The following is a 20,407-nucleotide window of genomic DNA, read 5'->3' as shown; positions in this document are numbered from 1 at the left end:
ATATATGCATGACAATAATAACAACTTATGAACGAGTAAATGGTAATAAAATATCTTAAAATCTTTGCTTTGTCTGGGAAGTGATTGGACTTTAATGAAACAAAGAGATGTAATCTCTAAGGTAAACTCTAACACGTTGTAATCTGTAAAGTAAACTCTAACAAAGTAGTAAAACTCTACTCTACAGTAGTAGAATGAACTCTAAAGAATTAGTTAGAATTTGTTTTCCTTGGGACCTCTAGGAGTTCAGTGTCAGTATTTGTGACCTTAACAGTTGCCTTCTTGGATCTGGAGGCTTCCTTGTTCCGAGCGGAGGCTGCTGTGGCCTGGATATTGGCTGTCTCATTGGTAATTTGGCTGTGGGTGGTAGTTGGAGCCAGTGAGATCTCATTGGCATTAGCTGTGGCCTTATTGGCAGTCTTCTTAGCCTTGGAAGCTTTCTTCAGTTTGGTGGAGGCTATCAAAGCTTGGGAATTGACTGACTCTCTGGAAATTGGAGCCTGGATAGTCTGGGGGAATGATTGGTAGGTTTAGGGTCGCAAGGGTGACTGGATCTGTGTAGTGACACCATCCCTGCCAGTTGGAGATTGGTAGCCTTGGGCTGCCTTAGCAGTAACTCTCTTTGTCTCATTGGCTTTTTTAGGCTGAGCCATGACTGAAGAAGCCTGAGTATTGGCTGCCTCAGTGGTAACTGAAGCCTCGTTGATCTGGGGGATCAGGTTTAAAGACTACAGAGTTATTTTAGACTTGTTGGTGGTAATCACATTGGCAGATGGAATTGCATGGACAGCAGGTATGCTCTTTTGTTGTTAATGCCATCAAATAGATTCCTACTCCCAGCAACCCTGTGTACATCACAGAGAAACCCTGCCTGGCCTTTTTGTGCCATCCTCTCATCTTCTGGTGCTATATCAGACAACACTCTGCTGATATTCATAGGATTTTCATGGCAATTTTTTCAGAAGTGAGTGGCCAGGTCCTTCTTCCTAGTCTGTCTTAGTCCAGAAGCTCCAATGAAACTTGTCCACCAAGGGTGACCCTGTTGGTTTTTGAAATACTAGTGGCAGAGCTTTCAGCAGCACAGTAACACACAGATTGGTCTTAGCAATAGGATTAACAGGGTCCTTCTTGATCTTGCTTTTCTTAGGCCAGTTGGCAACTGGTGGGTCTATGGCCAAGGTGTCATTGTTTGCTGCCAAGAGAGTATGCATCAGCAAAATACTGTCCTCTTCTGTGGTCTCAGCCTGTGACTACTGAAAGTAATAGAAGAAAAATGAACCAATAAAAAATTTTCATTCATTACAACAGAAGGAAAGAAGGACATAGAAGGCAAGAAAAAGAGTATAGACAGTCCAAATAGAAAGCAAATAGTAAGACAGTAGATGTCAATACAGTAATTACATTAAATGTCAGTGAACTGAATGATCCAAATAAGAGACAGAGACTGTTAGACTCAATTTTTTTCTTTTTGGAAGATTGGCTCTGAGCTAACATCTGTTGCCAATCTTCCTCTTTTCTTTTTTTTGTCCCCAAGGCCCCCCAGCACATAGTTGTATATCCTAGTTGTAGGTCCTTCTAGTTCTATGTGGGATGCCACCTCAGCATGGCTTGATGAATGATGCTAGGTGCACCCAGTATCCAAACCCTGGGCCAGCAGAGTGGAACACCAGAACTTAACCACTCAGCCATTGGGCCAGCCACCAGACAATATTTTTAAAGGCCTATAAGTTGATTACAGGAGGAATATCTAAAATATAAGGATACATAAAGCTTGAAGGTAAACAGATGAAAGAAGATATTCCATATAAACACTAACCAAAAGAAAGTTAATATACCTATATTAAGAAAGAGAGTAGACTCCTCTCCTCCCTAATCCCCTCCCCATCATCTGCTTTCTGTCATTACACTTGTTTGCATTTCCTAGAATTTTTTACAATTGGAATCATATAGTATGTACTATTTTTGAGTCTGGCTTTTTTCACTTAGCAAAATTATTTTGAATCTCAAAATAATTTTTTCATCCATGTCACACTATGTATCAATAGTTCTTTTCTTTTTATCACTGAGTAGGATTTCATTGTATGGATATGCCACTGTTTGTTTATCCATTCATTTGTAAATGGATATTTTGATTGTTTCCAGTTTGGAGTATTACAGATAAAATTGCTACCAATATTTGTGTACCAATCTTTGTGTGGACATTTGTTTTCATTTCTCTTGGGTCAATACCTAAGTGAAGAATGACTGGACCATATGGGAGATTTTTGTTAACTTTTTAAGAAACTGCTAAACTGTATTCCAAAATGATTATACCATTATGTATACCCACCAGAAGTGTATTAGTGTCCCAATTCCTCCACATCTTTTGCCAACACTTGGTATGATCAATCTTTTAAATTTTAGCCATTCTAATAAAAATGTTTAATGGTAGCTCACTGTTGATTTAATTTGTATTTCCCTAATGTTTAATGATGTTGAGCATATTTTCAAGTGCTTATTGGCTATCTCTATTTATTCTTTGATGAACTGTCTGCTTTGTTTTCAATTATGATTGTTTAAAAATATGCCACAAATTCTTTGGTAATCCTCAAGCAAATGAGCTTCATTCCCATTGCCTTTAGTGTGGGCTGGATGTAGTGTGAATTTTGTTTGCTAAGTTTCTTTCCTTTTTTTTCATCCTTATACTCTTTCTCTATAAGCCTCCAGCTTGTTTCATTCTGATATCATTTTTTTTTATGATTGCCCTTATCTCTGGGCCAGTTATTTACTATAGAATAAATGGGGTGGGCAAGTAGGGGGTGAGCTTGTCCAGTCAACCCCAATCTTAGATCTTGTCATTCCAAGTCACGGATGCCATCTTCCTCTGGAGAACTTTGTATACTGCCTGAACTCAAGGGAAATATGCATCCATACCTGAATCTTCCATTAATTTTTGCAAAAATTCACTGAATTTTTCATCTGTTCTTCATCATTTTTGGTTAGGATTTGGTAGTCTTTTATAGTTTCTATATGGAAAATGTATCAATTTCTTTTTTTTCATTCTCTTTATTGATTTTAGTAGATTTTAAAGATCACTGGGGCAGAAAGCCTTACTCTATCATACTTGAATGGAAGCTATTCTAATTTTTTCAAATTTATAGAAAATATCAGGATAAATGTAGTTGTATTTACAAATGTGTGCATTTATATTATTATTTCTTTAGGAGAAGCCAAACATCTGGAACAGAGGGTATGACATTGTCAAACTATCTTTTAGGAAGGTTGTACCAAATTAGATGCCTCCAATCAACATAAGAGTGTGCCTATCTTTCGACCCTTCACCAATTGTGTTATCCTTCTTTTTAATCTTTGTATATCAGGTAAATGAAAATGGTATATTATCTTCTAAGTTTTTAACTATGTCATTCCAATAGTAAATATTATTTCATAATTATATTAGCAATTTGTAATTATTTTGGTAAAGTTTCTTTTATAAAGGACTTTTCTGATTGTCTGTTCCTCCCTCTTGTCATCTTTGGTCAGGTTCTATGGGAAACAGACATTGTGATGGAGATGTTTTTACAAGAAGTTTTTTTAGGGAGTGTATCTATCAGTGTTCTCCAAAGAAACAGAACCAATAGGAAATGTATATATCTATGATTTATTATGAGGAAATGGTTCACATGATTAAGGAGGCTGAGAAATCCCATGATCTGCCATCTGCAAGCTAGAGACCCTAGGAAAGCTGGTAGTGTAGTTCTGACAACCAGAGGACTGATGGTGTAAGTCCCAGTTGAAGGCAGGAGAAGACTCAGGTCCCAGCTCATACAGTCAGGCAGAGATAGTGAATTCCTTCTTCCTTCACTTTTTTTTCTATTGGGGCCCAGAATAGAACATATTGGGGAGTGCAATCTGCTTTACTCAGTCCACTGATTCAAATGCTATTCATATCCAGAAACACCCTTACAGACCCACTCAGAAATAATGTTTAATCTGGGCACCTTGTGTCCCAGTCAAGCTGACACATTGACCAAAATTAACCACCATAGTGAGTTCTCTTGGGAGCAACATCAGTGAGGGGAGTGAAGGAAGTAGGGTTGGGGAGAGAAGTGGAATTGCACTACAGTCACAGCAAAGCCTCTTGGACTGGTATGGTCCATGGATGCTGCCCACATTGAGGCAAAGGGGCCAGGCCTTTGTATTCCCAGATAAACCATTTATTTGATGTGGGCTATCCCAAGGAGGGAGCATGATCTTAAGTGAGACAGCATCCTTTGACTGAGAAAATTCTGGAGCGGGCCTCAGTTGTGAGCCATCATCAACCAAAAGTCCTAGCAACTGGTGAATCAAGTCCCTCTGTCCAGAAGGGAAGATACAGACAGTGTACCACAGTATTCATTCACCCGGTTCTCAGATTTTCCTTTGGTGAAACTGATCTCCTGGAAGTTTAGCCACGAAGTTTGTAGGAAATTGACCTCATATGACCTCTAGCTCTCAGGATGGATTGTGATTGGCCTAAACCTGTCAACAGAATCCCAACCGACTTCCTTGACACCATATTTAGTTCTAAGATGGGCACATCAATAAATAGAATTACCTGACCAAGATTACTTCTTCGAGGTGACCAAAGTCACCACAGATACTTCAATCAGAACAAAGACCAAAACTGACTTTCAATCAATCTCTCTCTCTCTCAACATAAACAAGGAGACATGTAGCCCTCTGAGCTGCTGGCAGCCATTTTTTTGACTAGGGAAATTAGGCATTGGCTAGTAGTCACTAAGATATACAGGCTTTATAGTTGTCAGTAGGGGAGCTGGGGTGAAGATAGAGCTTGACCCTTCAGAAAGAAACAGAGATGTGGAAAAAATCAGGGTCTGTAGCACAACTGGACTTCTGGATAAAAGCAATACTGAAGACTCTGTGAAGACTATTTCTGCACTTACGTAAGCTAGAAATTTCTCACATTGTTTAAGGCATTTGAACTGGGTTTTGTCACTTGCAAAGTAAAGATTAGTGAGACATCTGACATGGAGACACCTATTCACATTCATTGCTAATGTTTCTATTCATGTGTAACCGTTTCTTTCTATAAAAGTAATTTTTTCAGCTTGTTCTTTTAAACTGCTATAAAGTCAAATATTTCATTGTTTTCCTTTGTCCTCTATGCTAGTGTTATCCACACTTCTTATATTGTACCCTATCAGTAAAAATATTTGAGCTAACAGCTTACCATGGAGGTTGAACTGTCAAAGTAGACTCTGGCTAATCATAGATATTACGTAAGATACAACCAAACTTTACCAATGATTCAAAGAATACAGATAAGAACTGGCACAGATGTAGCATTTCTGGCTAGAAAAGCCCAAATCCTTTAGCCACAGTTTTCAAAAACATCCCTTTCCCCCACATTAGGACAATTTGGGTTAAGATAAGAGACAGATTCTGAACAATGGATGTGGAAACATCTTTCCCAAAGAAGCCATTTCAGTTTTGTGGTTCTCCAGTTTTATACTCAGTTATACAGATAGAATATGTCTACATTACCGTAGCCCATTCTCCAGCAAGCCAAATTACAGGTTGATCTACAATAAGCGATCTGCACAGACCACACGCAGCATTTTTCAGATAGGCATCCCAGTATCTTTCCCCTAATAAATATCACAAGCACAAGGAGGCCTGACCAAAGTGGTCAGAGTAGGTAAGAAGTAAGTCACAGTTGACTTGTTTTACACCACAAAAAAGTCTCTATTTATTTATTAAAATCATACATATGTACAATATCATAAAGTGTCTACAAAAGCAAAAATTTAGGAGGCACAAAATTGACATAAATATTTTAAAATACTATTTTATTTTATGCATTAAGAACAAAAACTTTTATGCTCTCTTTAAAATATGATTTATAATAATGAAAATCATTTATAATGCAGCAATATTATTGAATATGCCTCATTGATTTGGAAATTTTTGATTTAATACTTTCTGATACAATGTCCCTAAGATCTAAGTTTTAGATACTTGCTCTTAGTGGCTAAAATAACTGAGAAGAATTGCATCCCAAAAACTGCAGATCCAAGGAGAATAAGTGCTGAATTATCTGTGCTTACTAAATTATGATATTGATTTTTAAACTCCTATCAATTAATTATGCACAGTTTTTAAATTAAAATTTGGTCAGTAAATTTCTACCTTCCTTGTTGTCAATCAGTTCTTGCAAAATAATCAGAATATGGTATAATTTTACATATTTAACAAGTGGTTTCAAAATTCACTAAAATTCCTCATATGGAAGGTTTTTAATCAAGTTAGAACATTTTGTTTCCAAGTTTTTAAAGTGTGTAGATATGTGAGTTTTTATCAATAATATGTTTACATCATCAGCCACAAAAAAGGCACACAGTGATGAAAATATTTCCATATATTCATTTTCAAAATCATTTCTCCTTATCATGAGTTTCTTTTGAAAAGCTGTTACTTTCTCACTTGTTGATAAAAATCACTTCCATGAAGGAACAGGTTAAGGTGTTTGTTTTTTCTAAGATATATACCAACTAGCAATCCACCAACAGCTATTTGTCTTTGTAGAAAATCTGGAAAGTTTGTCTTTTTATTCAAATTCAATAATTCTCTTAAGTACTTTGTCATTTGGTAACCAGTACAAAAGTTTTTCAGTCACTTTTCATCTCATGTACTGAAAAAAATATCCTGTTGTTGGGGAGGAAAAAATTTTCCTCTACCCTTCTAAGTTCCTTTGGGTGGTCTAGTAATTAAATTGACATAAAACAGATTATGGAGAAAAACCAATTTAATTTGTACAAATGGGAGCCTCACATAGGCATGAGAGGGTCAAAGATGGTCAGGCAATTGAGGCTTATATGCCATCCTGAGCCAAGGGAAGAGAGTAGGGGCCTAGGGCTTCAAAGGGAATGAAGACAATTCACAGGAAAATTGGAAAAGCAAATGTTTGGTAAGCAAATTTCTGTCATGCCATGGAGAGACAATGGGATACAGAGAGAACATTGATGAAACAGGCCTTGCTAAGTTCCCTTTAGCCTACCACATCTAGTTCATATTCTTTGTAGTTGTCTCTAATGATAGCTCTCTTCTTATCTAAATTGTTTTAGGCAGTTAAGGGGGTAGTAAAAAAGAAAAACTTCCTCAGTCTTCTGTTCCTTAAAAAAAAATCAGCCTAAATTAATCCTCATGCTAGAGACATATTTTGAGATGGAACATTTTGATCCCCTGTATTATGATTTAGGAAAGTGCAATCTGTGAATCTATTTAACTGGGCACATAATACATTGTGTAGGCACATATACACGTTGCTATATACAAAAAAAAAAGTGCCTGAGAGGGCCCCTGCCAACCTCTCAGGCAGTACCATGGAGCTTTCTCTACTCTTTTCTATGTGTACCACTTGTACTGAATGTCATCCATGACCACATGATATATTAACAAAGGGACGCCACCAGTGCAATCTGTACAGTAAATATTAGTAAAGACTGATTTCTTTAGTCATTTAGAAATCAGTCTTTACTAATATTTACTAAGATGCTGATTTCTGCGAGTCAATCTTGATCATTAGTGTTCTTTTATGTCATTCAACATTTCAGACTACTCCATTTTCACCTCATTCATATAGCCCATCTTCTACTGAAATTGTAAAGAGTATAATACAGATACTAGGAGATTTTTGTTCCTAAAGTAAGTAGTGTTTAGATATGTTTGCTCTTTGTCTTTAGGTCCATGTTTTACATATATTATGTGAAAGAATATTTTCATTGACTCCTCATGTTGATTTTTTTTCCGATCACTCACCCTCTAATGAGGACCAATCAATATACCAGGCCTACAGGTTGTAAATTGACATTGTGAATGTGTATTCCAAATTTTGTCTTAACGTCCACTGGGATGTCCACTGACATGCTGCCAAAATTCTCCTCTCATACCTTAAGCTGGAGAACAATAGATGCATACAGAGCACCCAAAATTTATGGTTTCTAGCAAACATTTATTTGGTGCTACTGGGACAGGATTGTTTTACTTACCTCCCTGCCTGGTTCCTTTGCAATGGAGAGTCAGTCTGGTCTGCTGTTTAAGAGCAGATGATCTCTGGGGCTGGCCCGGTGGCACACCGGTTAAGTTTGCACGTTCTGCTTCTCGGCAGCCCGGGGTTCGCTGGTTTGGATCCTGGGTGTGCACGTGGCACCGCTTGGCAAATGCCATCCTGTGGTAGGCGTCCCACGCATAAAGTAGAGGATGATGGGCATGGATGTTAGCTCAGGGCCAGTCTTCCTCAGAAAAAAGAGGAGGATTGGAAGTAGTTAGCTCAGGGCTAATCTTCCTAAAAAAAAATAAGCATATGATCTCAAATCATATTGCCTGCATTCAAAACCCAGCTCCACAACCTATTAGAGGTATGACCTTGGGCAAATCACTTAACTTGTCTCTGCTTTAGTTAGCATATCTCTAAAATAGAGATAATAATCTTTTCCTCCCAAGGTTATTATAATTCTGTGGCAAATGAGTGTGAGCTCTTATTAATTTATGTTTGAATCTACTTCTTACTAAAAATGCTAGGTAAAAATAAAAACTTCTATAGAGTGCCAGTTCACTATGTTTTTCCCATTTCTACACTTAGAGCTGATTTAATATCCAGGCATTGATGTGCCCCACCTCCGCCTATTCACCTTTGGCTAATTTACATGCTGTGACTTTCAGACACTCAATCGGTAAGGGCAATTTAGTATGTTGTCAATTTTGCTTGCCCCAGAAGGGGAATAATTGCCACTCTTTTTCAGTGGAATACAGGTCTCTGTTTCTAATACAGGAATAGGGAATAGGGGTATGCAAGGACTCTCTACACCTCCTACCTGCCTATCCATGCAGCAGTTTCAGAAGCTCAGACATGAGTGCTATCGGTTCTCCATCTGATCCTTCTGCACAGTTAACACTTTCAGAGTTTGGCCTCTCTACATATCCCTCCCACTCATAGTACTCCTTACCTTCTAACATACTGCCTTAATTGTGTATTGTCTGCCCCCACTCCCACCCCAATCCAAGCTAGAATGATGTTTCTACAAAGGCAGGGGATTTTCTCTGTATGCTTACCTACAAAAGAGCCTGGCCTAGAGTAGGCCCTCAAATAAATATTTCTTAGTACAATAATAACTTTACTTTTTAGTACAACTGTTACTCTGTGAGTGTTCCCATGTTTTCACAGGTATTTCAATGAGCAACTTCATCAGGCAAAACTAGCTGGCCACCATAAGTTGGAGGTCAAGTGCATGGTTTTAAGAGGCAATCATTTGGACTTTCTCCAATGCATATCGATTTTTAAAAAATATATATTTAACAGCCCAGGCATCTTTCTTTTTCTTTATAATGTCAGAGAAGACAATTGAAGTCACTGAATTTGGATTAAGAGCAGCAACTTTCCCTCAAAGAATAGCTGCCCCAGGGCAAGGGCAAAACTTCAGCAATGTTGGTTAGACAGCGATGAAAAACCTTATCGGTCACAGACACTGCTCTACATGTATCATCCAATGAAATTGGTGTTGGCTAGTAATATTAATGGCATTCCTTTCCTGGGTTTCTTCCAAGTCTTTTCAGTTCTAAAGTTCTGCCTCCATTTATGATGATTCTAACTGCCAGTCAAAAAGCTTCTATGAGAAGCTGCTGCCTGAGAAGATACTTGAACTGGAATTTCTATTAATAAGTTTTGTAAACAATGATTTAGTGTGATTCCTCTAATAAATCATATTAAATCATGGAAGTAATACAGAAGTTGTGCCTGGTGTGCTTTTCCTCTTGATGAATTTTTCCTTCGTAATAAAAGCACTTAAATTGCTAAGATGGTAAGAGAGATGTTCATAGATTTTACTCCTTTTGACATTTCATTTTTGGGTCCTGTTAACAGACAGGGAGATCAAAATCAGTTCAATAAATTAAATTGTAATAGTTGAAATCCAGAGGTTTTCATTGTCATCCACAGGTTCAAATTCACAGTGTCATTTGCTGTTACATAAATGCTATTATCTGAACTAAACATCACTTCCTATATAGAGAACAATATCTGGGTCTGCCATTTTCCAACCACAATTCTCTGATTCTCTGATACTGACTGGGTGTCCTACAATTCAATCCTATTCTGACACTAACTAACCAAAGTCAGCATCAGACTCCATAGGTTTAAGGGCTCAATCCCACAAGACTGTTCTCACTTGAGACACCAGTCGCAATTCCCAGGTTCCCAGGCTACCCACACTTTCGTCCAACTTGGCTGAAAATCAGAGTTTCCCACAACCCACACCCTCAGGTTCAATAATTACTAGAATGACTCATAAAACTCAAGAAATCACCATATTTAGGATTACCAGTTTATTATGAAGGATGTAACTCAGGAACAGCCAGATGGATGAGAAGCATTGAGGGAGATACTAGGAGGAAGGGGCAGAACTTCCACACCCTCTCTACCAGTGCCACCCTCCCAGCATGTCAGTGTGTTCACCAGCCCAGAGCTCCCTGAATTTACTTGTTCACAAGTGTTTTAAGGTCTGTTCCTTAGATATGCTGGGTTAAATCATTGGTCATTGGCAACTGAACTCTATTTCCAGCCACTGTCCCCTCTCCAGAGGTTGAGGGATGGGGCTGAAAACTCCAACCTTCCAACATGCATAGCCAGTCCCTGGCTTGAAACTAAGGGGCCCCTTGAGTCACCTCATTAGCATAAACTCACGGTAGAAAGGGGCCCATTATTATGAATAACATAAGACACTCCCATCACTCGGGAAATTTCAGGGGTTTTGGGAGCTCTGTGCTAGGAACTATGGACAAAGACCAAATATATTTTTTATTATACAACATTGGGTAGATCATATTTACTAGACAAAAACATTTGACATATTATATCCATGTAATACTAAATATTTTAGCTACCATTAAGTAGGCAGATAGTTTTAATGAAAAAAAATAAAGTTTAAATTTTCCAGTGTTCTTTAAAATGGCAAAAACTTTGTTAAACATTCCAGTATCTGAAAATTCAAACTGCAAGATTTTGCAAACTGTAACTGGGAGGAAGTAGGCTTATAGAGAAGAATAATCTTTCAAAAAAGAGAAAAATTTTAATTTTAGATGCATTCTATTTTTTAACTAAATCCTTTTAATTCCAGTTTTAGATGAATAAAATTAAATTTAAAAAATCAAGGAACAAAAAATAAATTTATTTGAGTTTCTGTTCTTCAAATGTCAACACATTTTAATAGTGAAATATGAAAACAGACATAGTATAAAAAGATCTTTAAATATTATCACCAAAGTTTGATTATCACCACTAGATAACCTGTGTAAGCACACTTGCAGAAGGCATTTCTGTAACTGCAAGCCACATTCATCTGTATCTGTTCTTTGCACATTTTACTAAGGCCTTTGGAAATGCATAACGCGAGGGCAGTTGCAGAATACTCAGGTCTGGATCATATATTTACATATTCTGGTTGCTAATACATTATGTGATGCTGAAAGAAACAAATACGTTAAAAGGTCCTTTCAATGGGAATCTTGTAAAGAATTTAATTTTTTAATGATCTAAAAATATTTGAATATATAATTCCCTTGTTATATTTTTAAAATAAGTAATCATTGCTAGAGAGTTTTGTACAAAGAGACAGGTACAGTACCCTGCTCAGTACAAACTGATTCAATTTTTAATACAATTTTTATCTTGGACTGCCATTTTTTCTCAATTTACTCAAATTTTGTATATGTTATAGGTTAATCCTTTTATAATACTTTCAGAAGATGATAGAAATATCACTTAGACAATAATGATATCATAATGTTTCCACTTTCTCATAGCTAGGATTTAATAGCAGCTATTAGCAGAGACAATTCTTTGTTAATTGGTTCGTTTTATCAGTTTTTAAACTGATACAGGTACTAAAAATTTCTGCACAAACTTGAGAACATACTCCATTGTAACTCGCTCTAGGTAGTATCCTGTTCTATCTTCTTAAAGAGATAAACCATCAAATCTATACAACGTGCCTTGGATAACAGTAATGTAAATTATCAATACTGCATGGTCAAGAATAATTCAAAATAATACAGTGTCCTTTCTGTTACCATTTAAATACCCAGCTTAATTTCTATTATGAGGTTTTCTTTGATTATTGGTTCTCTGTCTACTCATTTTTCTTTTTCTAGAATTAAGTCTGTGCACTCTTGAGTTAAGTTTGTAGCTCTACCACTTAGAAATCTTGGGTCCTTGGGTAAGTCACTTAAACTTTCTGTGACTCAGTTTCCTCATCTGTAAAATGGAAAGCATAGTCATATTCACCCTGTAGTGTTGCTGTAGTGAGGCTAAAATCTCTTATTGCTTGTGAAGGATTAAAACTTTGGCACATAATGTGTACAACAAACAGTAGCTATTATTGATAGTATTTTAATCATCATATTCCTGTAGAACTTCTAATTGACGGAGTCTCCATTGTGTTGAAAAACACAATTTTGGAATAGAATTTTGCATCTAAATGCAATCCTTTTTTAACTTCTAAATTGCCACATTGGTATAGATGTCATGTTTTTAGACTCTCATGGGGAATATGAACTAGAGTTTTGAAACTTTGCTCCTGTTTCTTGGAATGAATCTGTTTTATTTCTCCCTAGAGGACAGTTGCTTTATCTCCTCACAATAGTTTTCCTCCTCTGGACTACTGAATATTTCCATTTTGCTTGGTGATTTTTCTGTTTGTTCAACTTTACAGAGTGAGAACTTTCTTCAGTTGCAGAATTTGATACAAGAACGGCAGTTATGTGGGTTTCATTTCTAACTTTTAACCCAGACAAAGGGGAAAAGAGATCATTTTCATTTTCTGTAGCTTTATTTTGCTAGATCTGGGAGTGCCAATTGGCTGCAGTGAGCAGTGCAAGAATTTCTGGGGAAGCAGTCACATGATTGAAAAGTCTCTGGTTTGGTAAGAGGCTTTCCTTTCCACAGTTGTTGAATAACCCGAAATTGGCTGAGCACCCATCCCTGCCTTCTCCCCCTGACATGACTAATCTCACTGGGGATCTGTTATGGCATTGCCCACCTCAGCTAGTTGTTCTATTGCTGCCCTCTATTATTTTATTTTATTTTATTTTTTGAGGAAGACTGTCCCTGAGCTAACATCCGTGCCCATCTTCCTCTACTTTATATGTGGGACGCCTACCACAGCATGGCTTGACAAGTAGTACCACGTCTGCACCTGGGATCTGAACCAGCGAACCCCAAGCCACCGAAGCAGATCATGAGAACTTAACTACTCTGCCACGGGGCCAGCCCCACTGTCCTCTATTATTGTCCTCCTCTGACTACCCCTGGGGACTCATCCCCAGCTTCTGTTCAGAGATTGCATCTGGGAGAGGAGGTGGTAGGAAATTCTGTTTTCTTATTTCACAGGTGGACTTTTTTCATCCCAAGTGCCTTATCACAGACTAGTCATTTCTGGCTCTCCATCTGATCCTATCTGCTCCGGATTTTGTAGGGACAGTCCTCCTAGTTGCAGCCTCTTAATGGCCTTTTCCCCAGGTATCCAACACTGTTAATAATTGTTTTTTTCATTTCTCTTGTTATTTACATTTCTTTGATCAATTCCTTGCAACTTAGGGAAATAATGTTAAATATATGTGCTCACATTGCTATCCTGAAATGCAAAGCTCTTTTTTTAATGGGAGATCCTTATTCCTCCAAAGCACTGACATTACTATATAATGAACCCAGATTTGAAATATGTGATCAAATATGTAATACATCTCCTTGAAAGAGAAGTCAGTTACCTTATTTCTTGTTAATTATAGTAAAGCCACTTTCTTGGATTTGTTGTTGAATTTCTGTTAAACAAATAAATAAGCCAGATACTATGAATTTTTTAAGCTGATACTTGATAATTATATGAAATTATTCATAGTACATGTTGCATCATAAGAGATAGAGATAACAAAAATGTAGAAGAAGATAATCTCATGTGAATATTAGAAACTATATTTTTAAAAATAAGAGCTTTAAACTCATTAAATTAAGTCCAATTCTTCAATGGGAGAAAATTTTTTACTTGGTTCATCTTAACTTGTTAATTCTAAAAGACTTCCATTTTATACATCATGTATATTAGTGTTATACTACTTTTTAAAATTCATGTTATACTTGTAGCAAATATTTGCTAGAGTTTCATGTTCCTAAAGTTTATATTTCAAAAGGTATTTTTTCATTTATAAATATAATGTAATGTCGTAATATTGAGTTATACTTGTTTTCACACTATAACACTTCTGCAGAAATTCTGATCTGCCCTCCAGGCTACCTAAGTATACATCTGACACCTCTCTAATCCTCTGAATAAAAATGCTGATCTATGTGGACAAATTGCATCTACATCCTTTTATTGTTTATTTATTTTTATGGTAGAGATATGTTCTGGCTAAGAACCAAATTCTGATTTTTCCTTTTAACTCTCCTCTGTATAATCTAGTCATAGCTGACCACTTCCAAATCTGAGGACATAAACGACAGGCTCTCTGCATTTTGCAGGTTCTGTTCCATTTGTCTGGAATGCTTCTCCAGCCTCAGGACTTCAACATTGCCTAGTCTACACCCACATTTCATCCAGTAACCTGTACTCAGCCATGGGTTATGTGCCCCCTTCCCTGGGAAGTTTTCCTGAACCACCAAGCTTAGCTTATGTCCCTTGAATATGCTCATCACTATTACAGGACTTTTTACACAGTATATTGAAAATGCCTCTTTAAATGCCTTTCCTACCAGATAAATAAACTAAACTCATAGTGGCCGAGAAGTATGTCTTCCTCAAATTTGTGTCTAGAATGCTAAGCATGAAATAAGCTCTCAAAAATACTTGTGGAATTAACTACTAAACAATGTGACCATGTTAAACATTAGAACAATAAAAAGAAAATCTTAACACTGCTATCACAAAGCTGGCAACACTAAGAATATCGGTACCTATTAGTAGTTTAAGTGTGGGGGGCACCCTTGCTTTATGACTAATTAATAAGTATCTCTGAGTTTGTTTTTTAAGAATTTAGCAGTAATCACGTAAATGTAAGCATTACGTAATGTTGACATTAATTAAAATTTGGCTGTGACTCATATTCATACCAGGTTTTCATAGCAAATGTAACATGGAAAAATAAAACAATTACCCAGGAAATTGGGGTGTGTGATGGGCATAGAAAGCTTTGACCTAAATGACAGTGAGTGTATAATTTAATCCAGCTTTGATTTTTAATTGCGACAGAAAAGTAGCATTCCAGTTATTTCAGAATCATGCCGGTTTCCTGGCCGCCTAATTCTAGTGCAGACTCTCCTTTTCAACAAGTGCTTTTCAATCTTGACAGCACATCAACATAACCTGTGTGAATTTGTTCGTAAAGCTGAATTTCTGAGGAGGACCTGGGCATCTCACTACTACTCAGAGGTATACTAATTCCCTTATGCTTCGCATAAAGAGTAAACATATCATTTCAAGAAATAGAAAATTGAGTATATTACACAGAATTATAGAAAAATAACTATAGGAACCATAAAAACTATACACTTTCAATTTTTCAAACAATTCAAACTTTTATAAGGAAAACACAAACATACACGTAAAACAAGGAAACACAGACCATTAGGGATGGATTAAAAGAAGTATTAAAAATAAACAATAAAAGCATAAAACAAGGTGACATAATGAAGAATAAACATGTCACAATATGTGGAAGGTCTATATGGAGAAACCATTAAAACAGTCTTAGGGACATTGTTTGAAAGACTAAAATACTGAATGCTAATTAAGTGGCAATCAACAGAGAACTAGCCAAATAAAGTGTGGTACTTCCACATAATCAAATACTACCTATCCATTAAAAATAACAAAAGTACTTTTTCTTTGCACTGATATGGAACAATTGCCAAGATATACTGTTAAATGACAAAACTAAGGTACAGATATTTGTATAAATATACTATTTGCGTAAAAAGTAGAAACAAAAATGTCCTATGTAAATATATGTATCCACAATACAATATAAATATATTTCATATATTATATGCTTAGATATGAATAGAATATCAAGGCTCATAAGTAGTGGTTGCTTCTGGGGAGTAGAGTTGGGGGTAAGAGACAGACTTGTGTGTCATTGTACAACTTATACAACTCAATATTTTTTAATGTACATGTATTCTCTTTTAAGCTTTTTTAAATAATAAAGTAACATCTCTGAAGTAATTCTGATACTAGAGTTAAAAGGCACTTGTCTAGTATAAACTATTTAGACCTTAATGAAGCCACTGTATAGCATTTTCATGCCATGGACTCCTTTGACAGTCCAGGAGGGACTTTGAAGTCATTCCTCATAAATTTTTGATGTTTTTTAAATGGGCAAAATAAAATAAAATACATGAGGTCATAAAGGAAATAAAATGTATTAAAATTAGTTCTCAAAATATTTTTTAAAACTACATCTGACAGTGGATCAGACTTTTTTAATAGTGATGAACATAAATGATATTTTGAGATATCTCTAACAGCTCTATTATGATATGAAAACAGCTTCAATCTCTTTTGTTGGAAAAATCATAAGTAATGCTAATACTACATGGTTGGTTCTATAATTACAGGAAATGCTAAATGCCAGTTAAAATTATTGAAAATAAAGATGTGATTTTCTTTCCTCACTTCTGAGTTCATAGACTGCTCCTAAAGTCAATCCAGGAATTCACTGAGTGTCTTATGGACTCCAAATTAAGAACTTTTTCTTTCTAAGAATCCTCTGGGCTTAAATTCTTTCATATTCAAAATAAAAAATTTAATATAGATCTTTGTCATAAAGGTTTCCGATGAGTAGCTAATATGTTACTGTTGAATTTTTCTTAATTTCAAGTTATAAGTATGCCTGGGATATTAATTTTTTTCTAAGATACCACAGTCAACACGTTAATTTTTATGACAATTTTGTCTGTTTATACTAATATACGAAATGAAAAATACATCAATTGACCACTCAGTGAATCCCTTCCGTGTAGATATCTGTTAATATTGACTCTAGAATTTTTTTTGTAATTGAACTTCCTCTCTTTTCTCCACCCCACTCTAAAATCAGTTATAGTTTTTAACATTTTCTTTACTTTTCCTTTATGCACAGAACTCAGTCAGTAGCATCTCCCATCTCTCTCCACACTATGACAGATAGCTACTGAAACCTACATCATTATTTAATTTTATAGAGTATCACATTTTTCATCCTAGGGTATACGGTTGAAAGAAATTGCTCAAATTCCAATGTTCCTGACTTTTAAACAATCGTTACTTCTTCCTTTGTCTCTACCGTCAAAGCTGTTAGTACTTTGAACCCTCTTTAAGTTGCAAAATGTCTACTTGAAAGCCTTAATCAGTCAGAAAGTTGGTAAATTATACCTTCATGCTATCCATATTGAGTACCCATTACTCCTGGACATAGCACATTAACTGACTCATTAGCTATTTCAAACCATATGGACTTGGGTTTGGGTGGGTCATTTTGATAATATCCTGAGGTGAGTTTCCTAATTATTGCAATTATGTGATCTCAATCATGAGGCCAGGCTCACAAAATAGTGTCAATGCCTTTAGAATGAGTGTCAATGCACCCAGACAATGACTGAGATGAGCAACATGCTCTTTGGATGTTATAAGTCCCTTGATACCCAAAAAGTAATTTCTTGAAAAGTTCTGAGAAAATGCAAGAAACAATCTGAGAATTGAGTCAGCATGGAATGTTACAGTTCTTAACAATCATGAATAGATTGCCCAGAGTTGAAAGTGGGAAAACTTGAATGCCTTAATGTTGATGCTGTTTAAACATTATGTTTCTAGTGTAAATTTTGTATAGCAGTTTAAATAACAAGGCAGATATTTTTTAAAAAGTAGTGAGAAAAGAGCAAGTGTAAAATCATATTCCCTGTGAGAACTTCTGTGATGGTATTGCAGAACAAATATAAGAGGTTAGAATTTCACATATCCAAGGTAGGCGGAATAGCAAGAGAGTCTTTCTTAAGTCATTTTTAAGTCCAAAAGTCATTTTTATTGTGGTAAAATACACATAAAAGTTACCATTTTAGCCAGTGTATTGTTTTGTGGCATTACGTGCATTCCCATTGTTTTGCAACCATCACCACCATCCATCTCCAGAACTTTTTCGTCTTGTAAAACTGAAACTCCACCCATTAAACAACAACTCCCCATTCCTTCCTCCTCCCATCCCCTGGCAACTGCCATTCTACTTTCTGTCTCTATGAAATTGACTACTTTAGGTACCTCATGTAAGTGGAATCATATAGTATTTGTCCTTTTGTGACCTAGGTCACTTAGCATAGTATCTTCACGGTTCATCTATGTTATAGCATGTGTCAGAATTTCCCTCCTTTTTAAGACTGAATAATATTCCATTTTGTGTGTGTGTGTGTGTGTGTGTATCTATCTATCTATAGCACATTTTGTTTATCCATTCATCTGTTGATGGACACCTGGGATGCTTCTACCTTTTAGCTGTTGTGAATAATGTTGCTATGAACATGGGTGTGCAAACATCTGTTCAAGTTCCTGTTTTCAATTCTGAAAGGCTATTTTTAAAGAGAAAAATAGTAAATGTGAATTTTCAAAGCCTAGCCTCTCTGCACATCTACCAACCACAAATTAAAATTAAAATGTCTGCAATTAAAATGATCAATTTGAAAGTGAAACAGAGGAAATCCCCAAAGCTCACCACTTCCTTTCCTTTTTCTTGCTTCTTTCCATACAGTCAAAGATAAACATTAGGAGTCAAAAAATTTCTGTTTCTAGGACTTTAAGATATACGTGAAAAGATTAGCACAATCAGAGCTGCCAAAGTGGGTCAGTGGGGGACAACATCTGAACACCATCACAAAAGCAGTATAGAAGCTTTAGGGGGGATTGGTCATGCTCAGGTTGGTATAAACAATCAAATTATTGAAATATGAATGTTTACTGGAAAAAGGAAAGAAGTCTGTAACCCCACAATTGAATATTAATGATGAACAGATGACTAGTTGGTAAGAAATACTTTCCTCTCTCAGGAAAAGTCTAGAGATGAGGAGAAAGAAGAGCAGCTTCTGAAATAAACATACATTTAGGCAGGAATTGTGGTGGGTATAAGTGGGTCCCAGGTTTGCCAAGCACCATTCACGCTTGTGAATAGCTTGCGGGCTCAGGACAGCTATTTCCAATTTAGAGGCTGAAATAGCAGGCTTAGAAAGCAGGATAAATCAGGAATTAGTGTAAGTTTGTGTGTCTGTGGTTTTCTTTTTTTTTTTTTTTTGTCATTTTGTTGGAAGAATTACATTAAAGCACTTAATAAAGTATAATCTCAATTGCAGTGGGAGTCTAAATTCAGTGGATTTATAACGTTCAACAATCAGTCCGTTGAGAAGATACTCCCATTGGCTTTAACACTTTTAAGTTTATTTTTGGTGGGAAAGAGAATCATGGCCTTCTTGATATTTTATTTCAGAATTGTTTGTCCTTCTAAAATTGGGCCTCTCCAACTTTATTCCTAGCCAGCCTATCCACAGATCTTGTTGAAGCAAATCTATTACCTCCGGTATAAGGGCCGAATACCCTAAAGACATTTTAGTTCAAGGTTTCGATGCTCTCATAAAGACCTGCCTCCTAAAATACTAAGCTCTTAAGATGTTTGAATACTACACCTGAACTCACCAGCATTTGAGTAACGATGACCCCTGACGGTGCTGAATTTACTTGGTTAATGTGACAGCAATTTTATGAAAAGGATCAATAATTTTTGGAGCTAAGGACTAGCTAACGAGATTCAAGCAGAAAGGAAAAACCCTTCACTAGAAACCAAACAAAATATGGGTGATGGATCTTGTTTTATTTGCCTGGGGATTAGTTTGTAGAATAAAGGCAGAAAGATGGTGTGGTAAGGCTTCTCTTCTGGGCAAAAGACACCTCATATGGCTACTCTTAAATTGAGCCAACTCGTCCTTATGATGTGGATTAAGGCTGCCCCAGCTAGAGAAGCCCAAGGTGACCTGGCCTACATGCCAAACTATATGACCCAGTGGACTTTTTTATGGGACGAATTAGGACTGCCCCAGGGAGAGAAGCCTGGGGCATCCTCACCTGCATGCCCATCTATATGGCCAGATTCGTATCTAAAGTTATATGACTGCACAATAACCAGACCCCATCTGCACTGAAATCATTTAATGACTTTTTACATCATCTTTTTCTTTTTCTTTTTTTTCCAGTAAAAATAAGTCACGTACCCATACCTTATAAAATTAGCCCTAACCCTCAACTCAGGGCAGCAGCAGGAGCTCTGCCTGCCCATGGGTCCTGTCCCCATGCCAGCGGGGGCAGCA

The 20,407-nt window shown here is 36.4% G+C and overlaps 1 protein-coding gene across 3 annotated transcripts in view; it reads right to left on the bottom strand.

Moving 5' to 3' along the window:
* Nucleotides 1-974: 974 nt before the first annotated feature.
* Nucleotides 975-20,407, bottom strand: part of LOC124239398 (myosin IC heavy chain-like) — a 36,267-nt gene continuing 16,834 nt past the window's right edge. The window contains exon 2 of one of the 3 annotated variants that reach the window (XM_046661239.1): nucleotides 975-1,253. The gene's annotated coding sequence lies outside the window, so the exon portion shown is untranslated. Of the gene's footprint in view, nucleotides 1,254-8,214; nucleotides 8,327-20,407 lie in introns of those variants that run through there. The other 2 variants (XM_046661240.1, XM_046661238.1) reach the window with 2 other exon arrangements.

The sequence above is a fragment of the Equus quagga genome, chromosome 5, assembly GCF_021613505.1.
Source record: "Equus quagga isolate Etosha38 chromosome 5, UCLA_HA_Equagga_1.0, whole genome shotgun sequence".
NCBI lineage: Eukaryota > Metazoa > Chordata > Mammalia > Perissodactyla > Equidae > Equus > Equus quagga.
This window is presented reverse-complemented; position numbering and strand designations above follow the sequence as displayed.